The sequence below is a fragment of the Vulpes vulpes genome, chromosome 4 (assembly GCF_048418805.1).
Source record: "Vulpes vulpes isolate BD-2025 chromosome 4, VulVul3, whole genome shotgun sequence".
NCBI classification, from domain to species: domain Eukaryota; kingdom Metazoa; phylum Chordata; class Mammalia; order Carnivora; family Canidae; genus Vulpes; species Vulpes vulpes.
Window position 1 is genome coordinate 847871 of NC_132783.1, and position 18540 is coordinate 866410.

At 41.0% G+C, this 18540-nt stretch overlaps 1 protein-coding gene across 9 annotated transcripts in view; it reads right to left on the reverse strand.

Annotated features, from left to right (window-relative positions):
- Nucleotides 1-18540, reverse strand: part of GAB1 (GRB2 associated binding protein 1) — a 114725-nt gene that overhangs the window by 46643 nt on the left and 49542 nt on the right. The window contains exon 1 of one of the 9 annotated variants that reach the window (XM_072755171.1): nt 6280-6616. The exons of the other annotated variants lie outside the window; for them this stretch is intronic. The gene's annotated coding sequence lies outside the window, so the exon portion shown is untranslated. Of the gene's footprint in view, nt 1-6279; nt 6617-18540 lie in introns of those variants that run through there. 9 annotated transcript variants of the gene reach the window in all.

Genomic DNA, 18540 nt, shown 5'->3' on the forward strand with positions numbered 1-18540 from the left:
GCTAGTGTGCACCTGTTTCCTGCGTATTTCCCTAAGAACCTGTGAAGGCAGAGGTAGCACAAAATGTCCAAGCAAATTCTTACCAATCTGGCTAAAAACGGCAAAAGTATGATAAAGTGCTGTGAAGAGTCAACATGAGCTCCAAACATGTCCAGAGTCACTGAGCCATTAATTTCATGTCTAGGAGTCTCATCTAAGGAAATAATGCAAAATGCAGCTAAATACGAGAGCATCAAAATATTCAACACAATATTATTTATATGAGTAAGTAACTGAAACGATGGAATATTCAACAATAGGTAGAGTAACCAACCATCGCAGTTTTCCCAGAACCATTCCTGTTTGAGAAAACTGAAAGTTCTAGGCCTTGGGAAACCCCTCTGTCCTGAGCAGACCAGTGAGGCTGGTGACAGCAGGAATCGAGTAAGTGAGTTATATGCTCCATCTCCATAAAGCAGTCTGACATAGTCACTAAAATGCTTTTGAAAACCATTCTTAGGACTTCTTCCCCCTGCTGTTTACAATAATTCCAAAATACTGAGAGATTTTGGCAAGGAACTAATCTTTTCCATTTGGAACAGCTGGAAACTGTGAAAGAATACTGGCGACGCTTTCCTTTCTACTGTCACCTGTCACCTGTGCCAGGTGGAGCAGACTGCTTCGGGGTGGCCCCAACGCCTGGTGCACACTGCTACCCGAGCGCCCTCTTCTGGCAGGTCCAGCATCCTTTGTACGGCTGCTTTCCTCCCGCAGATCCTGTTTTATTCCTCTTTACGTGCTGGGCATAGTGCGCAGCATCAAGGGCTTGGTGACCTAAGAGGTGTGAGGACTGTTACCTGAAGAAACGGACTAGCATCTCCTGGTGACTCCAGGGGCTCTGCTGTCCACTAACTGAGTCTCCGCATAAACGGGTGATCCACCAAAGCAACAGGCCTTCTTACTCGGTAAGAGTTCAGCCATAAATCCTACCAAGTCTCCTCTCCAAGGTTCAGTCAACAAAAAGTGAAACTAACTTAATCAAGAGATAACTCAGTATGAACCCCACCAATGTACGAACCTTGCGAAACTACAACCTCAGACAGTGCCTATGGTATTAGGACTTCCACATATTTTAGTTATGAAACGTTACTTGTGGTAGTGGACTTAATTATAGTTAATCCTCTCTCCACACACACATTCAGTGTCGTTGCACATGTGTGTGCCTGTGTAAATGATATTCCAGTGCCCAACGGTGGAACGTGACGTCATGAGAGAGAATCTGGGCAAACTGCCATGTGCTCGAAGCATGATGTCAATGTACCTTGTTTAACTGAAAAGTAAGGTGTGAGAATTGCAATTAAATGTTGCTGCCGAAGTGGTAGGAAGTTGGTATCACATCTTAAAGTCACAAGATCTTCTAGCTCAGACATACATTCTAATTGCCATTTAGAGCAGTGCTGTGCAACGGAACTTTCTGCAACTCAAGAAAGGACTACGCCGGCCCTCACAGCAGCTACTGGCCACACGGCACCATGTAAAACTTGAAAAGTGGCTGGAACAGCTGAGGAACTGATTTTCTAATTTATTTAGTTAGTCCCCTGCGGCTACTAACTGCTAAATGGAGAGCGCAGTTTTACAGTCCATTTGTCTGACTTGCGAGACAGGCAATACCAACCGCTGAAGAGTCTTAGGGTTCTAAGTAGTAAAGCCCATCATGAGTTGTGGGGCGCTGCCATTAGCTGGGCGCCCAGGACGGTGATGATTATGTGAACCTATTTCCTGACTTTACTGTGTTCCACAAACTCACTTTGCCTCACAAATGCATGTCATCTATGTTGTTATTATTATTTGGAAAGGAACATGCTTACTTCAATTGAGATTTTAAAAAAATAGAATGCCAATAACAAATCTGGAATGTAAAAAAATTGTCTTCCATAAAACCAACAAATCTCTAAACTCTATTTCTTGTTCAGCTATCCAATCCAAAATAATTAATGTTGGAATAGAGCTAGTGTTTTGAGTTTCCAGCAAAACATACAAAAAACGTTCTCATTTTCTGTTCTATGTTTCTTATTGAACATTCACAATTCATAATAAAGTAAAACACGGATACATTGAGACTTGGATCACGGTTCAAAAACAACATTAAGAACCAGAGGAATAGCACTGAAGTGTTACAAAAACAAATTTCAAATTTCCATAATTACATTTATACATAATAAGCCAAAATAACGCTTAGTACAATTTTCTTCTAAACATAAAACTCACACCAAAGCTTCTAGAACAAAAGAAATGTGGCACAGTTTTCCTTAGGATGACACTTCCAAATACATAAATTATGCATTCTGGAGACACCAACTGTGAAATATAGCAAGTTCAAGATGCAAGGAAGAATAACCTCATGCAAAGAGGGGAACTAACTGCAAAGTTGAACATGAACAAAAATTACTCCAAGATAATGAAATCAGGAAGATCTCTGACGCAAACGTGGGAGCTTCAGCCCGGGTGCTGCTGCTGCTGACCCCCTGCCCCTTCCCCACCACGACAGAGGGGGGTGTCACTCTTCCCTTAAGCATCATTCTTTGAGTGAAGTCACTTTTTCATTCATGCTACATGCAGACAATGATCTCATCACATGAGAAAAGCTGTTAGTCATTTACTACTTTTTGTTTTCAACGGTTCAGTGCTCCCCTGCCCATTCTGTGGTGTGCCAGCCCTAAAAAGGAGCCCAGCTTTCTTGTTTCTGTCAACTTTCTATCTCTCCCTCTATACCACTCAAGCCTCATAACCTTCGACCAATAGGGAGTAGATACACGGGGCTGAAAACAACAGTGACTTTAAGGATTTGTGTATGAGGATTTAATGCTTGAAGGCTAAGAGAGAAAGGCTGGAGAAGGAGAAAATGACTAGCTATTTCTGCCAGAGGAATAGCAGTGCCATTTGGCAGCACCCAACTCGTCTTCAACTCCAAGCAAAACTGTTACCCAAGTTATACAGTTCATAAACGCTTAAAAATTATGTGCCTTATGCAGAATCATACAGATATAGACACACCCCAATACACAGTCGACGCAAGATAACTTCTTACACTTATCTGCTTTAAATATGTTAGAAACCCTATGAGACAATCAGAGTCATTCACAAAGTACCGGCATCTGAGGTAACAGACGACAACTGACTGTGTCTGACTTGCCAACTTGAAAGTTCACTAAAGTCTGTAAAAGCTAAAAATAACCACACAAACATGTTTACAGCATTTTGAAACGACAGGATCCACACTGTCTTCTAAATATAAACCTTGAGTTCGGAGCACAGGGATTGGCTTTGGGTTTTCAGGGACGTCATCAGGACATCCCACACTTCACCACAGAAATTCACATTTCAGTATTTTACTTTAAATATGCAATTGGTGGTATTTAACTAGAGTGAAGGAGGAGTGGATTTGGAATGGGGGAGATGAGCAGAAGAGGAAAAGACGTGGCACCTCTTCCCCCATTTAATTAGAGGACTTCAGAATACCACAAACCCCCAACTCATGATGGTGGGACGTGACCTTCTGAGAGAGGATATCCTGTCTGTATTTTTCCACTCAATCTATCCATTCTCCAATCCAATCTCTTACCCCTTCCTCATTCCTGAGACTATAGATGCTGCTGCAATAGATAAATGTAGACTGGAAGTCAAGTGGAATATACACACATCTGGAAAAGTCCCAGCTGCTACATGAATACAGGCATATTGAAGGAAACTATTTTAATTTTCATTCTATTCCTAAAAAAAAAAAGAGATAATTCTAAATCACTAATCATTAGGGAAATGCAAATCAAAGCCACAATGAGGTATCACCTCACACCAGTCAGAATGGCTATTATCAAAAACACAAGAAATAACAAATGCTGGCAAGGATGTGGAGAAAATCGAACCCTTGTGCACTGCTGGTGGGAATGCAAACTGGTGCAGCCACTATGGAAAACAATATGGAGGTTCCTCAAAAAAAGCTAAAAACAGAAGTGCCAGATGATCCACTAATTTCATTGCTGGGTATTTACCTGAAGTCAATGAAAACACTAATGCACCCCTATGTTTATTGCAGCATGATTTACAATAGTTGAAATATGGAAATAACCCAACTGTCTATGGATAGACAAGTGGATAAAGAAGATGTGGTGCAGGGACGCCTGGGGGGGCTCAGCAGTTGAGCATCTGCCTTTGGCTCGGGGCATGATCCCGGGAGTCCCAGGATCAAGTCCCACATGGGGCTCCCTGCATGGAGCCTGCTTCTCCCTCTGCCTGTGTCTCTGCCTCTCTCTGTGCCTCTCATAAATAAATAAATAAAATATTTTTTTTAAAAAAAGATGTGGTACGTATGTATTCCATTGTGTATATGTATATACACAATGGGATATTTCTCAGCTATAAAAAAGGATAAAATCTTCCCATTTGTGAACACATGGATGAATTTAGAGGGTATCATGCTGAGTGAAATATGCCAGGCAGAGAAAGACAAATACCGTATGATTTCACCTATATATGAAATCTGAAAAACAAACAACAGTAACAGCAACAACAAAGAGAAAAAGATACTCATAACAAAGAACAAGCTAGTGGTTGCCAAAAGGGGAGGGGGTGCAGATGGGCAAAATGGGTGAAGGGGATTAAGAGGCACAAACTTCCAGTTAAATAAGTCACAGGGATGAAAAGTGCAGCATAGGGAATATAGTCAATAATACTACTGTAATACACTTATTTAGTGAGCATTCTGTAATGTATATAACCCGTAAATCACTATGTTGTACATCTGAAACTAATTTACTATTATAACTCTACTGTATTTCAATTAAAATTTAAAATTAAAAAAGTCAAATACTGCACTTGTGTTAGGCATCATAACCTGAAGACATTCTTGAAATAAATACTTCCACTTCTTAGCCATTTTAAAGTTTATTCTTTAAAAATTAAAAGATTAGGCAATCTACTTATAGATTATCTACCATGAACAAAGGATATTTGTTCCAAAAACAGTGGGAAAGTTGAGGAGAAACAAAGTACCTCTCATGGTACTGGCTTTAAAATGAAATGGAACCAAAAGCACCCCTCTGTATTTTGTTGAATAACTGACCATGAAACGGCAGAGCAATGAGATTTTCATTTAAAGATTCAGATTATGTAACCGTAGGCTGGCTGAAGTAAACGACTTTTTGGTAACTAAGATGTAACTCTTGGAGGAGCAAAGACAAAGGAAGAATAAAAAGCACAACATCTTCAGCCGTCTTCCTAGACACGGCACGGACTTAAGAGGAAGGTCTTGTGGTCTCACTCACTCAACAAGTGAAGTCCCCACTCCAACCCCACTTGGCCTCTTCATGAGCACTTTGGAAAAACAAACAAACTGTAAATAAAAACTGTCTTGCACTGTGGCCATCAAGAAGCTCTTCTGCTTCCTCTGGTCCTAGTTTTTTCCATCCAATGGCTTAGAGGGCAACCCTAACTTACCCTTTGTTACACTCAGTCTCGTAGGCTCTCTCGTGTCACTGCTCTCAACCCAACACATCGAATGGCTGACAAAGAGGAGGACCTTAAAGTGTGGTGACTGAATAAACGAGGGAGGGTCTGCGCGTACGAGGGGAACCATACAGGGATCATTACAGTCATCAACAGATGATGGTTATGTGGTTTGAGGGTAGAAACACGCTATAAAAGCAAAACAAACACTAGGACAATGAACTGATTAAAAGTTATCATTAAACTTGTATAAATATGTTTACACTTTGAACGTAGAAACAAGCATACGAAAAGCCACTGTAGATACACTACACGAAATACAACTACATAGAAGAACTTTCACCCCAGGAATCCAGAAGGAGTAGCAAACACAGGGCTTCCGGTTATAGTGAATGCAACGCACTGGTATGGGTTCCTCCTCCACTCTTTTGTCTGCCCCCTAGTGGAGTCCTCGTAAACAGAGAAAACAAAAAAAGGCATATACCACAAAAATGGGAAAAAAAAACCCCAAAAACACACAAATGGAAAAAAACAGAACAAAAACAAAACAAAGCAGCAAGCCCTTACTCTGGACTTCTACAAATCAGTGACTCAAGGACAGCACGTTAGCTTATGAACTCCTCTTAAACACTATGTTCCAAAGACAAAACTTCTATCAACAATCTAGGTAGTAGGTTCACTATTTCCGTGAGCACCTTTGGACTTCTAATCATTGCCTTTTAAGGAAGAGTCAGCTTCTGTAAATTGAATCTAGGTAGCATACGGCTTCCTTAGTATTTCAGAAGACAAACAACTTACTTCCAACTGCTAGCTTCTAAGCTGACATGGTCTGGCCACTCTTGGTTTTCGGATGTCTCAGGCATAAATAGCTAAAACAAAATCATTTCTGAAACAAAGATTCTGGAAAACTATCGATTTACATCCACAGTACTTCAAGTCAAGGAACAACAGGTAAAGTGAGAGAGACCGTGGTTCAGTGATGGCGTGGCTGAGTGACTCCTCTCAAAAAGCATGCTTATCTCCGTGGGCATCTCTCCGTCTAGAGAGGAGTGTGGGTTTTGGTTATGATCTCATCAGCAGCAAGAGCGGACTCTCCTCTAAACGGTCTGCCCATTTTATACTAGAGTTTTGCACTAACACGCTCGGCTCTCGGAATACAAAGATGACAGACACAAACAATCACGTGGCAGGCTCCTCTCCCCCTGCGACTGCTGACACACATCTGCAAGACAACCAGCCAGGGTTATACAAATTACACTCCCTGGAGAAAACATCAAAAAATGATCCCTGAAGGGAAGATGCAAGTATTAGACATAGTTTCATAGTGATCTCATGGTTCAATTTCTTAATTTCTAGAGCAGTAGGCATGCGTACCTCATGATTATTAGGAACAAAATGATTTCTAGAGAAGCAATTCTAGATTTTCTCCCATATTTAACTACTTGAGCATATAAAACTCCTCCTGCATTAGTGGGAACTCCGCTTCCCAGAACCCTCTCAAAATCAAATGAGACTCCACACAAAAAACATTCCGAGATGCACAAAAACAAACAGACTTTACTTAATTACCATTTTTAACAACCTTTGAAGAAGTGCATTAGTATGATAATTCTGGTTATTCTAAAAGCAGTGAGCTTCCAGTGATTTGTGACTACACTTTACATGGATGCGGTATCAGCTTAAAGCACCCTCACCAGTTTTTTCATGGAGGAAACAGAGTAGCTTAAATCAGGAGAGATAAAATGTTCAAAGGTTTCTTTTAACAACCAAATGCTGAGGACATTGGAATACAGGACTTAAAGTTTTTCTGTTCTCAGACGGCTGTGAATGCTCTGAAAGGCGAGAGCAGACACTCATCTTCCTTGTTCATTTATCTTTTCCCCTTTGGGTAACACCCACAGAGACAGGAAGTATCAAGGAAGACAGGATAAAACTCCTCTGCTTGTAATGCTTTTCCCAATTTCTCTGTTGTTGCTCAAATCTCTACTAGAAAAGCAGGAAAAAGCAAATTCCAACCAAAGACCCCCCACCCCCCCAAAGACATTCAAATCATTTAAGGTTCGTATGTCAGGAAGCAGGAAAGTGGAGGGAACTTCCCCATTCCCTGGATATGGATCCATGGGTTAATTTTTATCTCTTCTCTGTTTTACTACCAGATTATTTATAAAGAGAAAGCAGCTAAAATAATTGACTTTAAAAATTTACTATATTTAGGCAATGAAATCACTACCAAGTTTTAAATACATCATGATACAATTTTTAAAGCACGCTTATACATCTAATTCGATGTTTTGGAGTCTGCTTAAATTATTTGTTAAAATAACAGTAACAAGGGAACAAAACAATGAAGAGGCAGCTGTTCAATTTCTGTATCCGATTTGCAGCATGTTGTGTACTCATAGTTAAAAAGAGCAAAATAAGCTACTCAAGAAAGAATTGTTCCCACTCTCAAGTAATCATATTTTTAAAATGAGTGCAGTATCACTGGTAAAGACCTAAGTTTGTACAAGCAACACTAACTTTTTTGTGTGCTATGAAATTAAACTTTAGCAATTAACCACAATTTGTAATCATATTTATCCTCTTCTCTGCTGCTTTGCTTGGTATCTTCTTTCTCCAAGGAGACTACATTTAAGCAACTTAACAGCAGAGACTGTTTGAGTCACTCCTGTCTACCATGCTCACAGCATATTAGATGTAATAGTAATAATATAAATAAAAGTATTTATATGAAAATGTCCTATTAAATTCATACCTACAGGAGGTGAATGGACAATTCTACAGTATCAGATAACATCCTCAGCCCCCAGTTCTAGCCTCAAGAGAGGCATGTTCCAATTTTGGTTTCTCTTGGTAGTTACTCCTGCCCGTTATTCTTGGTTGAAACCAACCCCTCCACCAGCCCCGCCCTGCTCCATCCCTATCCATTCTCTGCCCTCCTCTGTGTCTGGGGAGGGGTAAGTGTGCTTACTGTTTTCTCCTGGCTTTAACTCCTAGTTTCTAGTGGTGGCTGCCTAATTCCTAAGCACAGTGCCCTGGGTCATTGCTCCTACATTGTTCCAGAGCTCAAGGGTCTTATGCACACGGTTTTTAAAATTAGTGTCTATTATATCCTCCCCTGTCCCTCCAGCCCTGAAGGTGTAAGGACCCTCATCTAAGCCCAGCCCACAGCACTGTAAGTAGTTCTTCATTAAAGTCTGCATTCAAACCTTCTGAGTTGAATTAACCCTAAAAGAGACCTCATATTTCCAAAAGCTATGCTTCCACAGGACTCACTACTTTTAAGCATTATCTACCCAACCTTGCCAGTCAGCTCACTTTCCCCCTATTGCCTTTTTCCTTCTTCCTCCCAGAGGCCATCAGCAGAGGGGCGTCCAGGCACATGGTTGGGCCAGTTTTGTGATTAGCGTAGATGGAGTGTAACTTTCTAGGACCGATGCGTGTGCATGCAGCCCCTGCCTTCATCTTTCCTCGTGCCCTCCCACTGCCCAGTAATCTCCTGCTGTATGTATGTACACTGTCAAGGCTGTAACACCTACAGCTCTAAGTAAGTAATAGCTCTAAGTAATAGCAGCTCTATTCTGCTCTATAACCACCTCACATCTCTGTTTTTGAACCTTAGGGTTGAGTCTGAGAGTTTAAAATCAAGGAGGGGCACTTACACTATCAGGACAATGGGTGTGTGTGGTGTTCTACAGTCTCAGGTTGGGGCTAGGGCAGCATTTGCCTCCAAGCTTATCCAGTGTCAGTGTCAGTGTCGCGACCCCAGGCCACATGACGGGGGATACTCCTACAGCCAAAGTCTAACGGATTCTCTTTGTTTTATCTCACCAACTGTCTTTATGAACTTCCACTTCTTATCAGTTCCCTCCTTTCCTAGGTCCACTCTGCTGGAATCCCCCATCCCCACCCCATACCTCCCTAGCCTCCTCCTCCACTAGGATTGGGTGCTGACAGGCCTGGCTCATCTGTGAATTCCTGCACTGCTTCCCCAAGTGGGCCCACCAAGCCCTGCAGGCCCTGTCTTCCTCTTCCTTGGCTTACTCCTCACTTTGCCACATCCAAATCTTGAGAAAAGGCACCTGGAAGGCATGCTTAAAGGAAACAGCATAGCACAATGGTCACTAATGTTTTGTAATTCCCTTCCATTTGAAAGAAAGGTTTTAAAAATCAGTTATTTGTTATGCTATTCTCTTAAAGGGAACAATGGTATTTAAAAGTTGCAAACTTCCTTTAGCTGCAACTAAAGGCCTTACCTACCTAATTCATGTGCACCTAGTAATCTTACTAATCATTTAAGTTACAAGAATATTAACCCATGAAAACATGAATTTCGTATTCGATTTTTCTTTTATGTACTCAACTGTGTATTTGTTAAACAGAATTCATTCAAAATGTAAAATATTCTTCTTAGCACAAAAACATCTAAAATGTTTTATATCAACTGGTAACCTAAAAAGTCTGGAGAGGCTATTTCAGTGGAAAAAAATGAGTAACTATATTCAATTTATTCATTCATTCACTCATCCAAAAATATTTATTGAGCACCTACATGTACCGCTGTTATGGCTACTGGAGGAATAGCAGTAACTCAAGAAACAAAAATTCACCTGTCTCAGCAAACTCAATTTCTAGTGGAGAAACACAAAAACAAGGAAACAAGCAATACTGGTTTTAGAATTCTATAACTGCTAGACAGGAAACCTAAAGTTGATCTGATAGTCCTAATCTTATGTAAATAATCCAAAGGATGTGTGGAACCGTTATGATCTTCTCAGAGAAAGTATCGTCGTACACTAAGCCACACTACTCTTAACGCAGTCCCACCGGGCAGGGACAATTATCAAGCTCTCAGGATCAGATCCTGGGAGTACAGGCTTGAAAGCTCTGCAATCTTGTCTTCTCAAAGGTCTCCATCAGCTAATAAGATGAGGTAATTGATGGGCAGCTTCACTGTGTAATCTCCACGCAAGGCCATTACTTCAGTCCCCTGACATCATCAAATACCAGTCTTGGAACACTGATCTCTCTAGTCTGAAATCCATAAACAGAATAAACAACTCGAGTGAAAAATGGGGGGGGGGGGGGGGGGGGAGTGAATTAACCTTCATTATATATATATATATTTTTTTTTTTTAACATTTTCTACATTTTGTAAATGACAAAGTTTGCTCTTACCCTACCTGAGTGAGAACAAGGGAACGAATAAAGAGGTATTAGAGAAGACGAAGAAAAGTATTAGGAAATCCAACAAATATTGTATGATGATAAGGCAAGTGGCTAAAGATAATGAAATTATTTGGCCTAAAAAATAAATACACAGATTATGATGATTCTGTATATGTGACAGTTTTCCCAGGGAACATACCTTACATACAACTTGTGTTCAGTAAGCATTACTTGATGCTGAAAAATTATCTCTGCGAAGGAAAAATAAGCAAAAGGAGACACATTTTCCTTCAAACAGGAGCAATTAAACTGGACACACAGAATAACTGAGGTGGGGTCTCTCGGGAAGTAGGAAATTTAACACTGGTCATCCTGCAGGAACCTCCACCTTCCTGTTCATCTAAATTTTTCTCCTCTTCTGTTAACTACCTTTCTTATTCTTCTTTCTCCTTTTAACTATTACTTCTCTCTTTAAAAAAAAAAAAAAAAGATTTTATTTATTTATTCATGAGAGTCACAGAGAGAGAGGCAGAGTCACAGGCAGAAGGAGAAGCAGGCTCCCTGCAAGGGAGCCTGACGAGGGACTCGATCCCGGGTCTCCAAGATCACACCGGGCTGAAGGCGGCGCTAACCTGCTGCACCACCCGGGCTGCCCCTAATTCTTTCTTCTATGTCTCCGATCCAATTCATTTCTTCTGACATTTTGTCACATATACATCAAGGAATTTCTGTTTAAGTGTCTGTCACGTTGTCAGATTGTCATTTAATGTCCTTTTCTTAACTTTAAAAACAGGTATATTTATTACTTTTTTTTTTTTTACATTTGAGTATAGGTCGTCTTGACTTTTTTTTTTCCAGTAAAGCAGGCACTATTAAAAAGAAAATGGTCCTTCATTCTTGATGCAGAAAACAGATAGGGATCTTTGATAATTTGGACATTCATAACTTGACAGCAAGGACCAGTTTAGATCATCTCTAAGACTTTCCACCACTACTACAGTAATAATAATCATTAACATTTATTGGAATACTAAATATCAGACATTGTTTTAAGCCCTTTCCACATTAACATAGTCGTCACCTCAGGCCTATGAGGTATGCACTGCAATTTACAGAGGAGAAAACAAGTCACAGAGAGATGAAGTCACTTGTCCCGGGTCATACTGGAGGTGGTCAAGTTAGAATTTGAACCGATGCAGCCTGGCCCCAGAGCCCATGCTCCTAACCGCTGTTATGCTACCTGTGACAGGGGACGGCAAACATTTTTGTAAAGGGCCAGCTAGTAAATATTTTAGACCTCGCAGCCTACATGTGCTCCCTATTTCATTGTCTTTTTCTTCTTCCTCTCTTTAAACAATCTTTTAAAAATGTAAAAACCCTTCTCAGCCCTTCTCAAGGGCTACAAGCTGTAGTTTGCTGACTCCTGGGCTATAATTTTATTTTTCTGTAAGCCAGCCTACTATTTTTTATTTAGACAAATTCAGACAGAACCAAAGGTGAAAGATTCCAGATAGGTAGTTTACAATCCATAGTCCACGAATCCCCAAGAGCTATCAATTTTGGGTTGCCGCTGAAACAGTAAATGTAAAGAAAATGCAAACAACAAAATCAAAGAATTGTGGGTGGTCTGTGGACGCACACACAAGGTCATATGAGCCAGGCAAAATTATGACTAACGGGAATTAATGAAAAGCAAAAATCTAGGTGAGCTTCAACAACCTAGTATTCACATGTAGAAAACTCTGGATGTTTCTCTTCCTTATTTTATTTGCTGGGCAGAACTACGATTATAATCTGCTCATTGATGTCTAAGAATATCTGCACGTTAAATTTCTTCTTTTTCAAAGTCCCTCATAAATATAAATTCACTGTTGATTTATCAAAAGATTATCTTCAATGTTAGAAACTAACGAGAAGTAGCTAATTAACTATTAGCTCAAGACCCCTGAAAAACTTGGAAATCATAAGAAGTGAACTTCATCAATCGATAATCTTCGAGTAGGCAAGGTCCTACTCGCATGAAATACTAACATGTCATCACCACTTACCGCTCTCTTAAGATTTCAGAATTTTCTAAATGTTTTTTTTTTTTAGCCCCCATACATTTTACCACCGCTTTTCTTAAAAACAAAAACAAAAACAAACAAAAAACCCCTCTATTTCAACAATGAAGTAATCATTTTGATAAATGCAATCAGAAAGTAGGAATTTAAGCACTTTATTTTGGCTTTTGACTCTACCAGCTCAAACAGGTAAATCTACAAATCCCACCTCTTAGGAAACTTATTCCTTAGAGATAAACATTTAGATAAGATTTGGTTCAGGGTATTACTGTTTATTTTTGCCGTTTTGGTGGGGAAAAAATAAAAATTTAAAAACAGATTCACTTCTTTCTTTCATATCAGCTTTGGACCATCTGTTTAAAATGTAGTTTAAAATGACTACAACTATTTTTAGCAGTTAGGCAATGGGTTACTTACAAAAACAAAAACAGATGTCTGCTCTTTAAGATGACCCCGTTATCAAACATATGAGCATTACTTGCAGACAGAGTTCAGAGCAAGTTACCCAGCAAGCCTAAAAAATGCAGATTTAAAAGAATATACTACGGAGCAAATCAGGATATGATTTCATTCCTTAGAATTATTTCTCAGCAATTGGTAAATACACACAGATAATTAACTAGAGGAGATCACATTTATAAAGGTTTAAAAATATTTGCTAAAACACTGGATCTTTTCTCTCAGCTTAGCTGTCCTTAAGAATTTGTACATTTCGTCTCTTGAGAAAACTTCCTTACTTAATAATTTTTACCTGAAGCACTTTCTTCTAAATGCAGGAACTTATGCATTTTACCTCTGTTTTTTAAAATGACAACAGTAACAAATCAGATATAATCTCAGTAAGTATTTATGTGCTTCTTAAAATGCTGTACTTTTGTATGGCCTGTGCAAATCCCCTCTTCCCTGCCTTCCTTTCTGTGCTTTAAGATGACTATCCTGCTCCTAGAAAAACTTTCTTTAGAAGCTGGTGTACTTTGTCCTTGCCAGGTCAGATAAAGGGTTAAGTTTAATTTACAGATTAGGTCTTTCTCCTAAGTGGCCGGCAGAGAGGAAGGAGGAGCACAGCTAAACAGGCATTCACTCCTTTACCACAGTCCCACCCCATTTACCTTTTATCTACCCTTTCTACCCTCTTGACCTTTTGATCCATCCTCAAGGCTTACCTGGATTTGAGCCTTAATACTCAAGGACCCCCTCCCCCAAAACTACTAAGATCTTATGGGACAAAAAATTCTGCTGCTGCAGGTCTTTGATTCCTCTTCCCCTGGAACAAGGATATTTAAACTCTTATATAAAATGTTATTTTTTAATAGATAAATAATGGCTGCATTTATTAAGTACTGTGATGTAGACTCCACGTTGCTCGCCCAAATCTGCTCTTCCATTCTTTCACAGTGAATGAATTTTAACTGGGTACAGGGCTGTCCAGCTAGAAATGATATTTCTTAGCCTCCCCAGCAGCTGGATGCTACCAGGTGAAGCGAATGGCGGGGATGTGTACCAATTCTGGGTCTGGGCTTATATGCACTGAGCATGATGTCTCTACACTCCCTGCACCACCCAACGCCACCCCCATGATCTTCAAGCTGGGACACAGACGTGGCTTGCCTCAACCATGTAGATGGGACTCTGTGATGCCGGGGGCAAGGTTTTCCCGGTTTATGCGAGTAATAAGTAAAGTTATATCTCCTTTAATTCACTATAGGCAGTGGGGGGGGGGGGTCCTCTTCATTCCAGCAGCATAGGCTTTACCGTAATTGATGCAAACACTCTATGTATCTCTGTTCTGAGTGCTTCACATGAATTATCTCATTAATGAGCTTCTAAGGAAAGTATGGTATTATTCCCATTTTCCAGCTGAAGAAATACAGACTCAGAGGGTTAAGTGAGTTTTCCAAGGGAAGAGTAGGAAGGACAGTGCAATGGTCAACTATAGATCTGTACAACACATAGTTCGGATGCCCAACCATACCACAGTGTTTCTTAAAAGGAAACTACTCCTCACCATGCAAGTATCTCACTCTTACTGAGATTTTTCTTCTGTGTTATCTCTTACATACCTACAGGAGAAATATTATGAGCTCAAAATTAAGGAATATAAATCATATTAGGCTTATTCACAAAAAGCTTTAATTTAGTATATTGAAGAGCTAAATTTGTATAAAACCCCAAAACTTCAAAGTAATCACACAGCAAGCCGGAAGATTGAAACAGTCTTCTGGTTGAAACTTTTTACTCCATTTCCAACATTCTATTATGTTATACACAAAGCCTAGATCTGTACTTCAGTTCAGGGCTGTTAAGACACAGGATTAATTCAAGACAAACTTTTTGGCTGCGTTTAATATTGTGTTTGTTATGAAAGGGCCCATGAAATACTTACACAACATTGGGGTTTTCCTTTCAGTAATATGAGGCCACACACCTTCAAACCCACTCCTCCCAAACTTTTCTTTTTTAATTTTTATTTATTTATTTATTTATTTTTAATTTATTTATGATAGTCACAGAGAGAGAGAGAGAGGCAGAGACACAGGCGGAGGGAGAAGCAGGCTCCATGCACCGGGAGCCTGATGTGGGATTCGATCCCGGGTCTCCAGGATCGCGCCCTGGGCCAAAGGCAGGCGCCAAACCGCTGCGCCACCCAGGGATCCCTCCTCCCAAACTTTTCAAACTAAAACCAGGAGAGTTGCTAGGGACGTATGCATAGGAGAGGTGTGACAAGGGGAAGGTATGAAGGGGACTTTATTTCAGCTCTTAAAAAAATCATTTTTCTTAAGAATCCATTTAATCTTCTAGAAAGTTCTTACAATTAGGTGCCAGACTCCATTTATTTATTTGTTCAATAAATATGCATTGAACACTTGCTGTCTGTTGAGTCTGTACCAGACACTGGACCCAGAAAAGTAAAAGAATCCTAGGAGGCCAAGGTAACATTGGGACTTTCTCATAATGGTAATGGTTTCTGACCTTAACTTAGCTTGAGCAAAAATTCCAGAATAAACTGTCTTACATTCTAATAATTGCAAAATGCACAGCCCATAAGAAAAGAAAACCCTTCTATCCGTCCTTTCCTGACTCTGTCAGAAGGGCTGCAAGTACTGTGTGTTTGTTTATGCTCCCAGCATCAGCTCCTGGACTTGCAGGGGAAGCCTCACCACTGTCTAGGGAGGATACTTCCTTCCAAGCCTTTACAAGGTCTGAATACACACTGAAGATTCCTCCTTATCCACCTGCTTCCCAACACTGTCGCCAACCTCACTAGGTTTTAATTAACAGGAGATGAGTGAACATGAATTCCTTGCCAGCATAAGCAAGTATTTTATTATTTAGATTGGTCTCCTCATTCTAGGTTTGCTTAAAAAGACAGAAGAAGAAGAGAGAGTTGGCACTCTACCGTGCCAATCATTTCTATAAAAATAAAAGCTCTTTTACATTTGATTACCAACTATGGAAAGACAAAGCTGTGAAAATACTACTTTCTGTGAGTATTATGGGGGTGACTTTTGAGAGGCTTTCCATGTGATAAGGTATGCCTCCAGCAGGAAGGCTGAGAAAATGCCCCAATCCTGCCCTGGGAGTGGCCCACTTGGCTTCCCCACAGGTGGCCCAGCTCCTGCTCTCAGGGAGTTCTGCACACATGCTCCTCCTTATGCCTCCCAAAAAGCACTATCTGATTTCTGGCTCAGCCTTGGCTTTCCAAGGAACTGTTTAAAATTTCCGAATATGACTGCATTCAAATGCTGCTTCAGGTCTTAAGAAAACACTTTTAAAAATATAGTGTTCTTTCACTATAAGCTAGCTAAAAATGGCTCTGGGTTTTAAAAATCTTAACTGGCACTCATTTTGAATGCAATTATTAGAGCTCTATTTTCATCTGTACCTAACTAAGTTCCTCCAGGTAGTAAATGCCAGTTTTCAGTGAGAGGCATTAATTTGTAGATGGCACCGTTTGTAAACAGCATCGCTGTAGCACCGACCAACCTGTCTTATGTCAAAGTGAAGACTGCACAGCCCAGTGACTTCTGGACCTGGCCTCAGAAACCTAATAGCCTCTGCCAAACTAGAAATACACAGTTACTCAAACACCACGCAGAAAGCAGGGAGTACTACAAGAGATACAAGCAAAGCTTTCAAGTAGGGAGAGCTTATCTTAGATCGGGAGAAGGGGCTCAGCTAGAAAGGGAAACAGAAATGTGGGAGCTAACAGAAGGAAGTCAGCACCCCCATCTGCCCCAGCTGTGAATGTGCCTACCACGTGCCAGTCCTAGTCCTAGGTCCCCAAAGGCTTTCAATAGTGTGAGGCTAAGGAGACAACCAGAGCAAATACACAGAAATAGCAAAGAGCAGAGTGGGAAGGAGGTGTTTTCTGTGAGGCTACAGCCCCCAGTGGAGGAGGTGAAGAAAAACAGGACAGGAAATTAAGATTAGGCCCAAAGAATCAGAAGACTTGGAGTGACAACCCAAGGAGCTGAGCCTTTATTGAGTAGGTAATGGGATCTACTGGAAATCCTTTAAAGGAGAACAACATAAGAGCCACACTTTATTTTTTTTTTTTTAAATTTTTTTTAATTTTATTTATTTATGATAGGCACACAGTGAGAGAGAGAGAAGCAGAGACATAGGCAGAGGGAGAAGCAGGCTCCATGCACCGGGAGCCCGACGTGGGATTCGATCCCGGGTCTCCAGGATCGCGCCCCGGGCCAAAGGCAGGCGCCAAACCGCTGCGCCACCCAGGGATCCCAAGAGCCACACTTTAAAAGGAGGTTACTTAGCAGATATGGAAGAGGCTGAGGCATCAGGGCAGGAGACCAGGGACAAGACGATGAGCAAAGAAGATTGACAGTGGGAATTCAGCAAGGTCAAATGCAAGCCGTAGAAGTGGTCTGCGAGTAGGGGAGGGAGGATACTTGAGCTATAGTGCTCTACTTTAAAGATTTATTTGAGAGAGAGAGAGAGAGAGAGAGCGCGCGTATACATTGGGGAGGGGCAGAGGGATTGGGAGAGGCAGATTCCTGCTCAACAAGGAGCCAGGGCAAAGCTCGGGGCTCAATCCCAGGACCCTGGGATCAGGACCTGAGCCAAAGATGGACACTTAACCAACTGAGCCACCCAGGTGCCCCAATAATGCTCTACTTTATTTTTTTTAAGATAGATAGATTCATTCATTCATTCATTCATTCATTCATTCATAGAGAGAGAGAGAGAGGCAGAGACACAGGCAGAGGGAGAATTAGGCTCCATGCAGGGAGCCTGACGCAGGACTTGATCCCAGGTCTCCAGGATCACACCCCAGGCTGCAGGGGCGCTAAACCGCTGCGCCACCGGGGCTGCCGTAATGCTCTACTTTAAAAATGGAAGCTCATTTTAGTAACCAACCTTTTGTACCCTCCCCCTTCACCTCCACCAAATCACTTCATGCTGAGGCGCCTTTAATTATTCCTTAAACAATGCTTCTTCAACAATTAGTTGCATACCAGCTCACTGCCCAGTGGGTTACTAGTCTTCTTAAGAGTCTTGATTCTGAATTTCTAGGGCAGTGACTCACCCTACTTACCAGGCCCCTTACAGTGGTAGAGACTACCAGTTGCTCCCCAAATACTCATTTCCTCTTATCAACGAACCCTCTTGCTCAACTATGGACCCCAAGAGTTGGGACATTTTCTTGAAGCACTGACAATTGGTGAAACATTCCAACCACTAGTCCAGAAAAGCCCTGATAGCAACGGAATGCCTAGAAGACCCTGAACCTCTTCCTAGAAAACCCTAGGTGTCCATCTTAAGGTGGAGAGTTCAATTAAGGCTTGAGCCTGCCACTTCCCCCACT